At 40.5% G+C, this 16,148-nt stretch overlaps 1 protein-coding gene across 1 annotated transcript in view; it reads left to right on the top strand.

Annotated features, from left to right (window-relative positions):
• Positions 1–16,148, top strand: part of ZBTB44 (zinc finger and BTB domain containing 44) — a 179,029-nt gene that overhangs the window by 11,251 nt on the left and 151,630 nt on the right. Inside the window, 2 exon segments of the mRNA XM_030538086.1 lie at positions 9,600–10,283; positions 11,742–12,260. The gene's annotated coding sequence lies outside the window, so the exon portion shown is untranslated.

Raw genomic sequence — 16,148 nt, 5'->3', positions numbered from 1 at the left:
CCTAGCTCCACTGGCAGCCCCTGCTCCGCCCCAAGCCCAGGTTCTGCAGCTCCTATTGGCTGGGAACCACGGCCAATGGGAGCTGTGGGGGTGGTGCCTGTGGGCAGAGGCAGCACATGGAGCTAGAAGCTGAGGGAGGGGAGTTCCTTTGGCCTTTCTGGGGAGCCACCTCCAAGTAAGCACCGCACCCCAACTCAGAGCCCCCCCCAACTCCTGCTGCTGGTGGGGGCTTGAGACTGCCTCAGCAGCGACAGGTACGACTGGCCCGGGGGCTGCTCAGGGGGCTCCAGGGCCATCCACACGGGCCACTGCAGAAGTCATGGAGGTCACAGAAAGTTATGGAATCTGTGACTTCCATGACAAACATGGAGTCTAAGTTGTTATGTTTACATAGTATCAGACTCTGCATAGCACTTCACAAAGATTTAGAGAGAAAACAAGGGACCCTGCAGTGATACAGAGTCCAGCTTTTAATGCACAAGTTACCCATGTCACAATAAAAACACTAATTGGGCAAGTTTAGTGGCAGTGTTACAGAGGGCAAGGACTGAATGGCCATGAGGAGACTGTGCTCTTACCCATAGAGAGAGTCCTTGCAGACTCAGTCATACCAGGGGACAAACATGTGTGAAGCTTGCATTGCTTTTGCTCATCCTTTGCCTATTCTGTGGATAAGCAGAGCACTCCTCAGTTTCTAGGGCCAAGGACAGAGTTCCTCCTAGGCATTTGGTTTTGCTCGGGTAATTGGTTCATTAAGTAAAACAAACTCTTAGGGCTTGTCTACACTGGCACTTTACAGTGCTGCAACTTTCTCGCTCAGGGATGTGAAAAAACACCCCCCTGAGCACTGCAAGTTTCAGCGCTGTAAAGCACCAGTGTAAACTGTGCACAGCGCTGGGAGCCACACCTCTTGTGGAGGTGGGGTTTTAGAACACGGGGAGAGCTCTCTCCCAGCACCCTGCCGTGACTACACAAGCCAGTGTAGACTAGCCCCTAATGGTCAGTGTGCTGAGACAGAGCTGTATTCCGTCCTTGCTTAAGTTTGTTCAGGACTCTTTAAATCCACTTTCCTTTGAAGAAGTGTCCGTATACTTTATATGTCTGGTACCTTGAGGAGCTGATCACCCTCCATGCTGCCTGATCTGTCTATCTATCGGACTGATGATTCCTGTTTGTCTTAAGTTCTTGCATGTGTGACTTGAACTCTCTCCTTATATATAGTTTCTTGTTACTGCAGTTTTCTCTTTAGCTTTGGCATTAATATGACTTGGATTATTGGGGAGTGAAGTGGAGGTATATGTTTTGCTTCATAGCTCATTAAGAAACCCAATCATGGAGATGTATCTATCTCATAGAACTTGGAAGGGACCCCGAAAGGTCATCAAGTCCAGCCCCCTGCCTTCACTAGCAGGACTAAGTACTTATTTTGCCCCAAATTCCCTAAATGGCCCCCTCAATGATTGAACTCCCAGCCTTGGGTTTAGCAGGCCAATGCTCAAACCACTGAGCTCTCCCTTCCCCCCAATAACAATTTCTCTCTTATGTCACGTTCCCACTGTATATCATCAATCATAGTGTAACCCTTTCCCAATAACCTGTTATTGAAGTTAGAGAAGGAAAGATATCAATTGTTATAAAAGGAAATCTGTTTACAAGTAAACGTTATACATAGGGCACATAAAACCAGCAAACTCAAAACTATCCTACCTTGCTGTCGTGTATGAAGTTACAATTGTATATTAGTGTAAAATTATGGGATAGATTCAGAGTTTTGGGTGACAGGAGTAAAGTCTCAGAGACACAAATGGGGGAGAATTCTTCAGGTAGTGAAGTTCTGCTGTCCCAGGAAGCTAGGTGCTCAGTTTCTCAGAGGAAGTGAAGAAGGGACTGATTTTCGAAGTGTAACCTCCACTTTTCTCTCCTGGAACTGGTGTTTGAATCTTATATTGCTTTGTTTGAAAACCGAAGGGATGTGACTTTTCAAATAGAGGGTTCAGGTTGGTTTGATTTGAATAATTAAGATTCTACTGAATTTCATAGCTTCGTGTTGTTTGGTTTTTTAAGTGGGACAGAAGTTTTGTTCTGTGAATAGACATCTTTTTAAACTTAAACATGCATACACAAGCATGTTCAAGTTTTTTTTATTTCTCCCCAGAGTTTAAATACCAGTGTTTGTATAAGTCATTGTGAGCTGCACTATAATTGTGTTTTGGCATGCAAATAAGCACATTAAGCATCCCACTTAGCTTTAGATTTCCTTTACATAGCATGTTCACAAATAGCTTTTTAAATTGGGGTGGAGTTTACTCAGACTACGTTTGTAAGAGTGAATATTTTTGTCATAAGTTTGAATTTGTATACTAGTTATACTTGCGGAGCTTCTAAAATTGACTTTGATTGAAAAGCTATATTCAGCTGTAGAAAATCACTTCCTTCAATTAGCTCTTTTAAGTTTTTTTATTGCTTCACTAAGTGGCCACTGCCATGTGGCAGATGTCAGAGGTTTGTATCATTATTCACAGTGGCTTGTAGTACCTTACAGGTTAAAAATTCTATTTTGGTTTCCTTTTATTTTTCACTGCCTTCTATTTGCATGTTACTGCAGGGCTCGTTTCCAATATCATCTTCAGGTACTGCTTCTGATGGTGGGCTGGGAATAGTTAAGTATTTGTTATAAAGGTATAAAATATGTGGAGGGTGTGGGAGGTCACAAACGTCAAAATTTGAGTCTAACAACTCTAGTGTTGTAATCATGTTTGTGCAAGTGATCTAGGTATGACTATGACTATTCTTTGTGTTCAGATAATTGACACACTTAGTAGAATATAAGTTCTACATCTAGGAAAAAATCTGCAGTTTCATTTTACTTGCCAGTCTTACGTGTGATGCCTTTTAAAAGCACAATAATCAACTTAATTTAGTCCAAACATAAATGTTATAAATGTCAAGCTTTTTATCAAACCTAAGCCCAAATGTGAAATGGGCTTCACAGATTCATAAATTACAAAAACTAAATTGTGTATTGTTTTTATTCATCTAAAGTGATGATAGTAGCACAATCAAACTTGTTTACATGTTTCTGTTGGTAGTGTCTCTTAAAGTGCTTTCAGACCAAGTGAAACAATTCTGTTTTTAATTCACGTTCTGGTAGGTCAGCAACCACACTTGGCAGATTACTGTTGTCGTTATGCAGGAATTGCAGCACCATGAAGCTTTGCTAGTTATTTCATGGAGTGTCAAGTGGTTCCCCTGTATAGCAATTTTTCAAATGCCACGTGAAAATAAAATTCATTATAAAACAAGACGTGTAATCAATTACTGTTCAGATATTGTTAATGGAACATCATTTTTAAAATTGTGCTACTCAAAAAATTGCTTGCCTACTATTCTAAATAGCATAAGTGAGATTACTGTGATGATGGAGTCTCCCGCTGAGTTTGATGGGTGAGCTACAGTCACTTATTGTGAGTGCTGAGATGGAACCAAAGACCAACTTTGGACCTACAGCCCCATCCACAAGTGCCAGAGGTGAAGGCAATTGTGGATGAATGTGTGCTGCTTTTAGCTTTATGCCCTCCCTCCTTGGTTGCAGCAATCCACAGGCTCTCAGTCTTTTCAGTCCAAGATGGTAGAGGTGCTGCCATTGACTCTTGTCATGGGCTAAGAGCTCCCAGGTGTTGAGGTCAACATTACAAGACTGCAGGTTGACCTTGAGAGTGTATTTGTAATGTTTTCCTGGTCTGCCCCTAAAACAAGTTACTGTCTTCAGTTCTTCCTAGAAGATGGTTTTCAGTATTCCACTGTCAAACATACAGCCCACATGACCACACCATCTCAGCTGAGTTCTCACTAAAAACTTCAGTGCCTGGGAAGTTGCAGCACTCAAGCACCTCAGTATTTGGAAATAAATGTTGCCAGATTATTATAACTGAAGGATTAATGGGGAAAATGTTTATTTGTTTTGTGTACTTGTTTACTTGGATTACACAGACAGCTGTCAACTACAATTTTCCTCTTTTCCTCTATAGTATAGTAAATTTTCTTTGGCTGTATTTAGACAAGGAAACATTCTTAAACAAGTATCAGAGGGTAGCCGTGTTAGTCTGGATCTGTAAAAGCAACAAAGAATCCTGTGGCACCAAAACGTCTGTTAGTCTATAAGGTGCCACAGGATTCTTTGTTATTCTTAAACAATAGTGTCAAAAGCATTTAGCACGTTTATAAATGTTCTAGCTGGTTGTGGTCAAGTGTGGGGAGAAGTTAAGAAAACATATTCAAACATTTTTAAAAAACCCTATCTTTCTGGTCTAGATATGGCCTTAATGAAAAAAATTGTAAAGCTCCCAACACTTGTTGACAGTGGATCGAATGAGACTGCCCATGAAAGGTCTGCTGGTCACAAGACCGCTTAAAGGCCATATCCCAGGATCCATTCTTTGTTTTGACAATACAACTTCTAAAAGGCAACAGGTTAAATCTGGAGCTGTCAAGCGATTAAAAAAAATGAATTGCGCGATTAAAAAAATGTGAAATTTCTAAAGAAAGCTACAGCACTCAACCCAAGATTTAAGAATCTGAAGAGCCTTCCAAAATCTAAGAGGGATGCTGTGTGGAACATGCTTTCAGAGGTCTTAAAAGAGCAATACTCTGATGCAGAAACTACAGAACCCAAACCACCAAAAAAGAAAATCAACCTTCTGCTGGTGGTATCTGTCTCATGATGATGAAAATGAACATGCATCAGTTCACACTGCTTTAGATGGTTATCAAGCAGTCTGTTGTCAGCATGGATGCATGTGCCTCGGAATGGTGGTTGAATCATGAAGGGACATATGAATCTTCAGTGTATCTGACATGTAAATATCTTGCGACACTAGCTACAACAGTGCCATGCAAATGCTTGTTCTCACTTTTAGGTGACATTGTAAATAAGAAACAGGCAGCAATATCTTCTGCAAAGGTAAACTTGTTTGTCTGAGTGCTTGGCTGAACAAGACGTAGGACTGATTGGACTTGTAGGCGCTAAAGTTTTACATTGTTTTGTTTTTGAATGCAGGGTTTTTTTGTACATAATTCTACGTTTGTAAATTCAAGTTTCATGATAAAGAGATTGCACTAGAGTACTTTTATGAGGTGAATTGAAAAATACTATTTCTTTTTGTTTATCATTTTTACAGTACAAATATTTGTAATAAAAAAGTATAAAGTGAGCACTGTACACTTTGTATTGTGTTGTAACTGAAACAGATATATTTGAAAATGTAGAAGAACATCCAAAACATTTAATAAATTTCAGTTGATATTCTGTTGTTCAACAGTGTGATTAATTGTGATTAGTTTTTTAATGGCAATTACTTTTTTTAGTTAATCGCGTGAGTTAACTGTGATTAATTGACAGCCCCAGTTAAATCTAAAGGTTGTCTTTCAAGTAGTGCTTAATAAGGTTCTACTCTCTGAAAGCACTGATCTTAAATACCTCTGCCAGAATTTAAAGAAAGTTGTGGTTAGATATAAAAACGCATGATTTACAAAAACAGTGACATCAGAAAGAAGGGAATTTCTTGAGGGATTTTCTTGCAGGTTATGGTAGTAGACAATATATTCAACTTGATGAAAAGACAGGTGCTTTTTTCTCACATTTGTCAAAAGATGAGTGAGAACAGTTACTGTGTTTAAACCCTCATTAGAAAAAAATGTATTAGAACAGGAGTTGGCAACCTTTCAGAAGTGGTGTACCGAGTCTTCATTTATTCACTCTAATTTAAGGTTTCGCATGCCAGTAATACATTTTAATGTTTTTAGGTCTCTTTCTATAAGTCTATAATACATAACTAAACTGTTGTTGTATGTAAAGTAAATAAGGTTTTTAAAATGTTTACACCTCATTTAAAATTAAATTAAAAATGCAGAGCCCCCCAGATCAGTGGCCAGGACCCGGGCAGTGTGAGTGCCACTGAAAATCAGCTCGTGTGCTGCCTTCAGCACACGTGCCATAGGTTGTCTGCCCCTGTATTAGAAGCTTATCTCAGGCCTTGTCTACACTACAAAGTTGCAGCACTGGTGAGGGGGTTACAGCGCTGCAACTTAGGATGTGTACACACCTGCAGGGCATTACCAGCGCTGCAACTCCCTGTTTGCAGCGCTAGCTGTACACCCGGTCATGCCTCGGGTGTAGAGGATCCAGCGCTGGATCACCAGCGCTGGTCATCAGGTATAGACACTCACCAGCGTTTTTGTTGACCTCCGTGGAATAAGCAGGTATCCCAGCATACCTGAGGAAGCCTCTCCGGTAATTAAGCAAACTCCACTGCCCTCCAAGCAGGTCTCCTTCCCCGCGGTGTGCTCTGGCGTTCCCCGACCCCCCCTCCAAGCAGGTCTCCTTCCCCGCGATGTGCAACAGCGCTGCAGCGTGGCCACATCTAACACCACTTGCAGCGCTGCTAGCTGTAAGTGTGGACACTCTGCAGCGCTGGCCCTATACAGCTGTACTAATACAGCTGTAACAACCAGCGCTGCAAAATTGTAGATGTAGACATACCCCTAGTGCACCAAGATGTGACAATTCCACAGTTTGAACCTCTGTACTTAAATATTTGAAATGGATTAAGGAAAATGATGGGCCTCTTTGTTTTCCACATTCTAAATGTTACACCATAATTAAATGGAAAACATGGAAATTACTGTGATTGACTATAATTAATTAATTAGTGTAAAACTAAAATAGCACTTGCTAAGCTGTATTAACGCTCAGGTTAAAGAAAAAAACCTGCAGTGTTAAAGTATTGGAAATAAGTTTGCAAAGGAAGTAGAAATCAAAGCAATATTGCATGTTTTATAAAACCAAGGCAGATACCGGATATTCAGTTTTTATGAAAAAATACTGATTTTCTACAAGATATGCATCTTAAGACTAGATACTTCCCACCAGATTTCCTGTAGAACTCACTCATGCCTGAAAATATTTAAATAATAGAGAATTCTGATAGAATTTGATGGACTTAGCAAAAGATATTGCCCAGATGTTTGTACCTTCCAGTCTGGTTCTGCTGTTTAAGTCACATAATAACATGAACAAGGTGCAAACTCACCACCACCTGTTTAATCTCAGTGAGTGAACTTCAAAGCCTAATATGGATCACTGAAGTGTTATTAGAAGTGACCTTGCATAGAAGAGAGGTCTTTGGTTTTTTTGGAAGGGGGTTTGTAACGTGCATTGTTTGCCCGGACTGCTCAAAACCTGAATGCTTGTGTAGGAGGAACTCTATGAGCTGGCTTCTTCAATACTTTCATGCTGTTTCACATCTGGTACTCCTTGATGAAACATAGGAGCCTTGTCTTATAACAGGCTTATTCAAAGTGATACAAGCTACAAATGTAAGATCTTGGAAGAGTGTTGCCATTTTCATAATGTAATAAGAATAATGATAAATAATAAATAGTATTTAATAAACATGTCATACAAACAAATTTTATATTTTCAAGATCACTGTTTTTATAATTTATACTCAGGTAAAGGAGCAAATCCCTGGAAATATTCATTTTTAGAAGGGAGTTCACGAGACTTGACATTTTAGTGAAAGGAGTTCACGGGTTGTTAAAGTTTGGGAACCACTGATCTACACTAAAATGTTGCTTCCACCAATGTAACTTGCCTACTACGCCGACTTCATAACTCCACCTCCACAAGAAGTGTAGTGTGTAGGTCAATGTAGTTAGGTTGATTCAGTGTCAGTGCAGACATTGCGTTGCTTACATCTACTGTTGCTCCCTTTCAGAAGCCATCCCATAATGTCCCACACTGACGGTCAAATTGGTGCAAGCACTCCTGGTGAGGAACACACTGCCAACACAAAGAACATAGTGTGGACATGCAAAGCGATTTAATTACTGTGGTGGCTGTACATTGATGTAACTTAGGTTAACTTTATTTTGTAGTGTAGACTTGCCCTAAAACAGCTTTCTCAATAAGCAGCTGAAGGGGTGGAGATATCAAAGTGCCTTTCTCCCAAGGACCAATCAGGAGTTCAAAATAGATGTGATTAAACACTTAACAATAACAAAAAGCCCAAAACAGTGTGACACAGTCCCTTTCCCTCATTGTGTTCCCAGATGACAATATTTTAATCCAGAGTTAATGGATAGCAAACTCTAAGTGGCAAATATGTTTTTGTAAATAAGTATCCTGAACAAACATTTTTGAGGTGTCCACACTGGCATTTGCAATGCATTAGCTAATTTGAGTTAACTGGCTATCAGTTTACTTGAGTTTAAAAAGTTCTTGTCTAGACAAACCCTCAGTTGCTCAGGTTTTACTCTTGTTGTGCCATAATCTCAGTAGACTTGCATCATAAAGAGGGACATTATAATGTTAAAGTCAATTTTCTTTCAGAGCTTTATACATCATAAAAAAGCAAAAAAAGACAAATGTAACTTTTTTCTTTTAAAAATATTATGTGCATAAATAGATTAGCGTAATGTTAAAGTCAACAGTTTTGATCTTGGGTGCTTAAATTTAGGTAACAATCCATTTAGGCACACATACTTGAAAATATTCCTGTACATGAATATTTAACTGGCCAACATGAGTATCCTGTATGTTGTAGGGCTTATATATTGTGCATGTTGAAAATAAATAGGTCTATTAATCTCCATATTTTGCAAACGAAAATTGTGAATAATACTGTGTACACTGGGTTTTTTGTAAGAATGTTAACTTTTTAATTTTCAAACTAACTCTGCAACCTTAATGTTTTAAATAATGTGGCTATTTTGCAATGAATTATTCTCTGACTGGGTACTAAAGAGCTAAAATCTGGAGAATGTTTGCAGCAGAGTGGGTGGTTTGGGATAGCTGAGGTTTGGGTATAATATTTTATATATATCAGGATGTTTGTTTTTTTTAAATATGAATGCATGCACATTGCTGCAAAGAAACACTGTAAAGATTTTCTTGAGCTAATTGATATTTAAACCTTGTATTTTCCGATTGAATAAATGAACTGACTGCAGTGGAAAAATTTCCTTGCTGGAATTTGCCAGACTACTTGTTGTTCTGTGGGTTTATGGGCACATAGATTCTTTCTTTAATTTGGCCAAAATTCTTGCAGATTTACTTTATATCTAATTACTGGTCTTTGAAAAAAGCCAGAAATTTTACTGTTTTTTAAATAATTGGGACTGTAGTCTGTTTTATTTTGGAGGATGAAATAAAGTACCGCTAATGCCGCCAAGATTTCTGACAGGTCTAATACAAAATGAGACTCTTTAATATACTGATTCTTCTCCCCTTCATACTAGCAGTTTTTCCTTGCGAATGGAGATAACAGCTAGTCTTCCTCAGAAGAAAGTTGGAACCAAACAGAACCAAACAGATTTGGCAGCAGTGTTTGGCTGTAATTGCAACAGTTTGAAACTTAAGTGCTTTAAACTGATTTTAATGAAAGGAGCAGTGACAAGGTTTGCATGCCTAAAACATGATTGTCTTTGATACTTAGACCTTTCCGTAGACTAGACGCTATAGTTGTATTAACATCATGTGTCTCCCTTTGGTATGATTCTAGCACAACCTGCATCTAACCCAATTTACTCAATTTGTCTAGGTTCCACGTACATTGGAGTTCCTGCTAGTGCTGACCATGACCAAGGCAATTCATGTCAGCTTTATTGTGTTACTGTCCATGTGGATGGAGGCTAATGTCATGTTAAAACATACAAGTCAAATTGGTCTTCCATAACCCTTTACACTGCAGGAATGATCTTTTTGGCTATGTAGCTAATCTTCATTGCTCATGGGTCAGCAAGGCCAAAAACCACCTACTTGTTTAAAATTTCCCTGAATGGCCACATGCATTCCAGCTGAAGACTGATACCACAGCAACCAATTACTTTTGGCAACTGATCAGAAACTGCTTCATGCCTCATCTGTAAATAGTTATCTATCTGCTATAAAACTATAATGTTGGCAACTAGCTACCCACAGTGCTTCTAGTATGTCAGCTGTGGGCATCTTCATTTTGGCTGTCTCCTGGGCCAAGGCACCAGCTATGCAGAATTTCTTTAACAGAAATCACAGGGCTTACAATAAGATTTCAAATCATCATGCCAAACTGGAAATTTCCCAGACCAGAATGAAAGCGATATCAAGGGAATGAAGGTGGCCTATAAGAAGACAAAGAAGAGTAAATTCAGGAGTGTTACCAATGTTTTGTCCATTTCCTCATGAAATGAATTGAATTATGAGATTCTGCCCCATTACAAGACTGGTGTACTTAATGGACAGCCTGGTAAGTTCCTTTTATTATTATACTGTTACACTCCTTTACTGTCTTTGGGTGGAAACATTGTGAGGTTCATGCAGGCAGCCATTATTGGCAGATACCGCTTCATTTGGGCACAGAATTTTCCATCCATCTCTGTGGCCTCCTCAGGTTCCATCCCAGTTGCAATCTAATCTCCTGGTTGGACTCTGACCGCCTCCTTCCCACCAATCTGCACCCAGCCTCCCTACACCTTGATATCTCTGGCAAGGTTTCTGGGGCACAGTTGCTGAGCAAGGAAAGAATGTCCACTCTACCATTGGTTATGACTGCCTGTTGGCATGGCACATACTGGCAGGCAAAATGGTGGGTTTATCAGGAAAAATTTTCAAAAGCGAACTGCACACCCAGTGCACTAAAGCTTAATTAGGAGGGTTTTATTGCTTTAAAACGATGACACTCAGCCTTTTCCAGTGGTAACCCATTTTACCACAGGAACAGTTCTGTGATACACCCCCTCTCATCTTGCCATAAAGAAAGGGTGGGTGGTTGATACCCCCACCCTAGCTGGAAAACCCAGACTGTAACACAAGCAGAGGCATTCCCTACAATACAGGAGTTGCAGTGGCATTTTTAACCCCACGTATGACATCCCACTTATACAGGTAAGCAAACAAGTGCAGATTATTCCACGTATGCATATGAACATTTCGTTGTAGCACTGGACAATACAAGTTATTTTCAAACTAGAGTTCACTGAAGTTATCTGATTGATTTGGATCATATGCTATGAGAAAATAAAGCAATGTGAAGTGCATTCAGAGCAATGAGAAACAGTGCACTTGTGCATGCATTGCTTAATGCAATATAGGCAAATTTATTTAAGTAAGGCAAGATACTCCAGACACTCTACGTAATCTGTTTTGAAACTTAATCCAATACTCCACACTTGTGGCACAGATCAGAACCTTCCTTTTATGCAATATTCTACATGGTTCTTGAGACCTACAGGGATGACCTGTTTCCTTCCCCCTCCACCTCTTTTACAGCTGACACTTCCAAGAATCCAGCGAATGTCTTCATATGCCAAAACAACTCTCTAGTATAGCTCATTGGCTTTCCTCTTGTTGCCTGAAACACCTGGGGTCTTTCATACCCTGGAACTCTGCAACATGTTATCATACAGTCTGAAATGTGTAGAATATGATCAATATTTGATTTTCTGCACAGATGTGTCTTGGGCAGCTCCCCTTTTTAAAATGATGAAATATTAAATTGTCTTTAGGATCTAATTCCCATGCCTTGATAGTCTTTGGGAAACTTAAAGGGAAGGCAGTAGCTTATGGTGGTGCTGCCCATGTCTGTTGGTGAAATTATGTATTGGAAGGTAAAAGTGGAGATAAGTGTCTGTTTTTTCCCTTTCCAGAAGCGATTTGGTGCTGTGTTGCTGTGGACACTGATGTAGACTTTTGACTTTTCCTACAGGCCCTCTTAATGCTGCTCATCCCAGGCTTGAAGCACGAAGACCCCGTGTCCTAACTGGACATGCTTCACAGTCGTCAAGCCAGGAGAACAATTCAAAAGAGGGCAGACTGCTTGAATTTCAGGCGTTGTCATATCTCTGCTAGTCTCCTTCTCAGCTGGAGTTTGGAAAAAGGAGACTTCAGGTTGCAGAGAGAGGGTGAGAAGCAGTGTAACTGCCGGACCATGGCTGAGTATGTTCATCCTCTCAGATGTGAAGGGAGGACAGTGAATTCCAAAGACAGACATTTCAGGGATTTTGAGGTGCTTACACACAAACCCTCAAGCCATCCTGCTCCCTCTGCCTCATGTGCACTGCTTGCATCTGCTCCCTCAGCTCCGTGTAATGGTGCACTCCAGAATAGAGTGCTGTGGTACTTGAAACAGCAGGGGCATATCTCAGCCATAGCCTGTGCATGCCAGTGCAGAGAAGAGGGAATGAGAAACAGCGCCCTGAAGTGATGCACTTCTGCTACCCTCCAGGTATTGCAGAGACGAGTAGCCCCACGCTTTCTTGTTGGACAATGATTTAAGGTACATATGCAAACCTGACTAGTTAGTGGGGGTATATTACAATAGTCCATACATTTTTTTTTTTACACATTTGGGAGCTAATAGTAGTTTTATTGCAAGAATTGCTTTCTTGGCTTTGTTTTGTAATGCCGGATGCACTGTGTACTGTTTTTTCAGTTTCAAATTTAGTCTGTTGTCACAAGTTGGCAGCTGGTCTACCCTCTCTACTTCTAATAAAGCTTTATTTAAAACCACTCATTTGTTACTTGCACTTCAAATAATTCTGTATCAAATAATATTTTCACCACCCAAGGAGACAGCCATAGCCTCACTGCCAGGGCTCAGGCTCTCCTCCCCACCCCCCAGTCCCTCATTCAGAGACAGACTGGGCTCGAGCTCTCCTCTCTGCCTCCCCTGAATCCTTTAGCAGGAGGTAGCCCGAGCTCTCTTTCCCATCCCTCCCCCCAAGTTCCTCACCTGGAGGCAGTGGGGCTCCAGCTATCAGCCCTGGGGTGGCAGCAGCTGTGCAGAAGTGAGGGTGACAGTGGGGTGTTAAGTCTGCTGTGAAAAGTGTTATTGACAAATACCACTTCTCACATTGCCTCCCCTCTGTGTTGCTGCTGGCGCGGCACTGCCTTCAGAGCTGGGTGCCCAGCCAACAGCCACTGCGCTCTGCTTTGACTTCAGAGTTTGGTGGCGATCTGTGTACTCGTCGGGGATTGCGGGGACATAATGACTACAGACACAAAGGAGAGGAGTCCGATCAAATAATTTGAGAACCAGTGATCTAGTGTAATCTCTCTGTGTTTGTGGGCCTGACCCATAACTGCTGCTTGAGTGTTCCCTTCCTCCAGGAGGAAATGATGCAGTTACTTGTGGAACTCATCTGAGACTCTCTTCTTGCTGGGTATTCCTCGCACCAGGCTCTCAACTAGTAATGTTAGACTACCTGCCACTGCCTTAACAGCTGGCATGTGACTTTGAAATCCAGGAAAAGGAGTTCTTCCTTTGACAGTTCTCTTCCCTGTTAAGGATCCGTGTCAGTGGGGAGTTGGCTGCTGTGGAAGCAACTTGCAACTGGGGCCCACAGGTGTGCTAGGAAATTATATAATAAGCTTTGGGACCATGGAGGAATTATGAGAGCCCCCCCTGCACCCAAGGAATCTTGGGATTTTCCTGGACTGGTTGTAGGAGTTGAGAAACTAACCCCTCAGCGTGCAATTTCCCTTGGCCCTTGCAGAAGTCTGTCCAAGGCCTGTGTAGTCATCCATGAGGCATCGCAGTTGGCTGTGGTATTGGGAGCTCTGAGATGCATCTCCAGAAAGCATTGCTGCTTAAACAATGAAGTGTAGTGCTAGTGTGGATACAGTGTTTAGAAGCAGACCTGTGTGTAGACATACTGACATGTTCAATAGAATAGTGAGTGTCTTAGAGTTAAGATGATAATAGTGTCAAGTATCAGAGGGGTAGCCGTGTTAGTTGATCTGTAAAAGCAGCAAAGAATCCTGTGGCACCGTTATAGACTAACAGACACTTTGGAGTATGCGCTTTCGTGGGTGAATATCCACTTCGTCAGATGCATGTGGTTGGAAATTTCCAGGGGCAGTGTGTGTGTGTGTGTGTGCATATATGCAAGCACGCTAGAGATAATGAGGTTAGTTCAATCAGGGAGGATGAGGCCCTGTTCTAGCAGTTGAGGTGTGAAAACCAAGGGAGGAGAACTGGTTCTGTAGTGGCAAGCTACATAATAGTATATGAAAATAGTGTCGACATTGCTTCAAGTACAGTTTAAAGGTAATGCTTTGCAAGTTACATTGTCTACCCCCACTCCCCAAAAGACACATTTTCACATTTTTGGTGCTGAACCCTGTTGACTCTTGTAAACTAACTTCAATAAATGGTCTCTGTATGTAAAACTTCATCAAAGATCAGTATTTAAGCCAAAAGAGATGGTAGTTTATTGCAGAAATAAATTTTCAGTGGTCTTCACATAGTAAGGACTCTCTAAATGACAACTCTCAAGGTCAATCAATTTTGGCCTAATATCCTTGATTACAACAGTTCCAAGCTCGTCGTAAAAGAAATATAGATCTGTGGCGCAACTGATTAGGCTGGTCAGATACTTATGAAAACTATGGTAATGACATTATCCCCAACTTGTAATTTGATGTATTTAACTGGAGTTCAGCCACCGTTATTGCATGTTGTCTGTTTGATGTAAGTCTTCAATATGCCTGCAAATACTACAGCTCCACACATGTTTTCAAGTTCTAATGAAACTGGCATTTATAGCAGTAACTTAACTGTAATTTCTGAGACATGTGCTTTTAAGTATGCAGTACTCAAAGAGATGGGACTGTTAAAACATGGAATTAGTATCTTGAATGGCTCAATGTATTCACCCATTATCTCTAACAGGTGACAGGTTTGCATTCCATAGAATTTATTACAAGAGAGTGAATATTTTATATTGAAGTAATTGCATGCAAGGAGATCTTGCAGTGTTGGCTGCCCTTTGTTATTTTGGAAAATAAAAGTTTGTCCACACTGAGGCTCAAACTGAGCTACAGAGCTGGCTTTGAACCGTGTTTTAAACCATATTCAGTGAATAGTGTTCTTGGCCCAGTGTAAATGGGAGACCTTTGTCAGATAAAGCTGACATCTTGAATATTGTTTGTGTATTTTTGAAGTTACAGGGCTAAATCCACTTTTGCTGTAAGGAGGCACAACTGGTTAAAGTTGGCCTATGATCTCATTCTTAAAAAGAGAACCAATTTCACAGTATAACTCTCATGTCACAAAGATGATAGTCTTAAGCTATAAAGAAAAATTAAAAAGCAGGAGGCAAGTGAGAAACAAAAGTATTAGTAATGAGAGACAGGCAATATCAAGCTAGAGAATGCTGAAATCGGACTTATTGTTTTTTCCCTAGTATACATTGTTACAGTTTATACTTTCAATACGTTTGTAGTTTCCAGGCACGCAAGTTTTACAAACCACTCAGATGTTGAAAAATAAGTACTTTAGAGGATATGAACTGGTAGATGTGATTTGTTGATTCAGAGATCTTAAATTTCGTTCTTTCTCCTTTAGAAGTAACTACTTGATTTCTTCAGTGATCTTGAACCAGTAAAAATGCGACAACCCACCGTAAATGATGTAATATCAGGCTTACACCTCCAGTTCTAACTTGATTAAAATCCATTAACTTAACTTGTTTGAAAACCCAGTGCAATAGCATTTTAAATTTAACAGTTAATATAAGTGGTTTATTCCTTGAACTTGAAAACACTGTGGTGTAGCCATGTTGCATGTGTGTGGAAGAGGAGTTAATTCTGAGAGATATGGCATGAGAAGTCCAGCACCCATGCCACCAGTTTTCTGGGAAGGGGAAGCATGCCTGTGTTTGTCAGGGTGTTGTCCTGCTCTCTACTCAGAATTGATCTCTTATATTGACCTATGGCTGGAGATTGTTTAAAACTTTTCCAATTCCATCCTGCCACAACATACACTCCAACTTCACTCTAGTTGCTGTGTGGGAATCTCTATTTCTCTTCTGCCTCCTGGCTGCAAAGTAGCATCAGGATTAGTTCTCCCTTATTCCATCCATGCCCTAGCTCTCCATTTTTGAGTCCTCTTCCTGGAATAAACTAGTTTGCCTCTCTATTCTTCAGTAAAACTATAAACATCAACAAAGCCTCTGGCCACTATCTGTCTCCAGATGCTATAGATATGAGACTGGAATATGGTTTCTTTCACTTAGCAAGTGTTTTGTTTATGCTTAATTTCTCCCTTAACGGTGTCATGAATTTCATTTTAAATCCAAGTTGTCTAATAATTGACTCAGACTTCATAATG

The sequence above is a fragment of the Gopherus evgoodei genome, chromosome 19 (assembly GCF_007399415.2).
Source record: "Gopherus evgoodei ecotype Sinaloan lineage chromosome 19, rGopEvg1_v1.p, whole genome shotgun sequence".
Lineage (NCBI taxonomy): Eukaryota > Metazoa > Chordata > Testudines > Testudinidae > Gopherus > Gopherus evgoodei.
The sequence above is the reverse complement of the archived record's forward strand: the minus strand, read 5'-3'. Positions and strand labels throughout refer to the sequence as shown.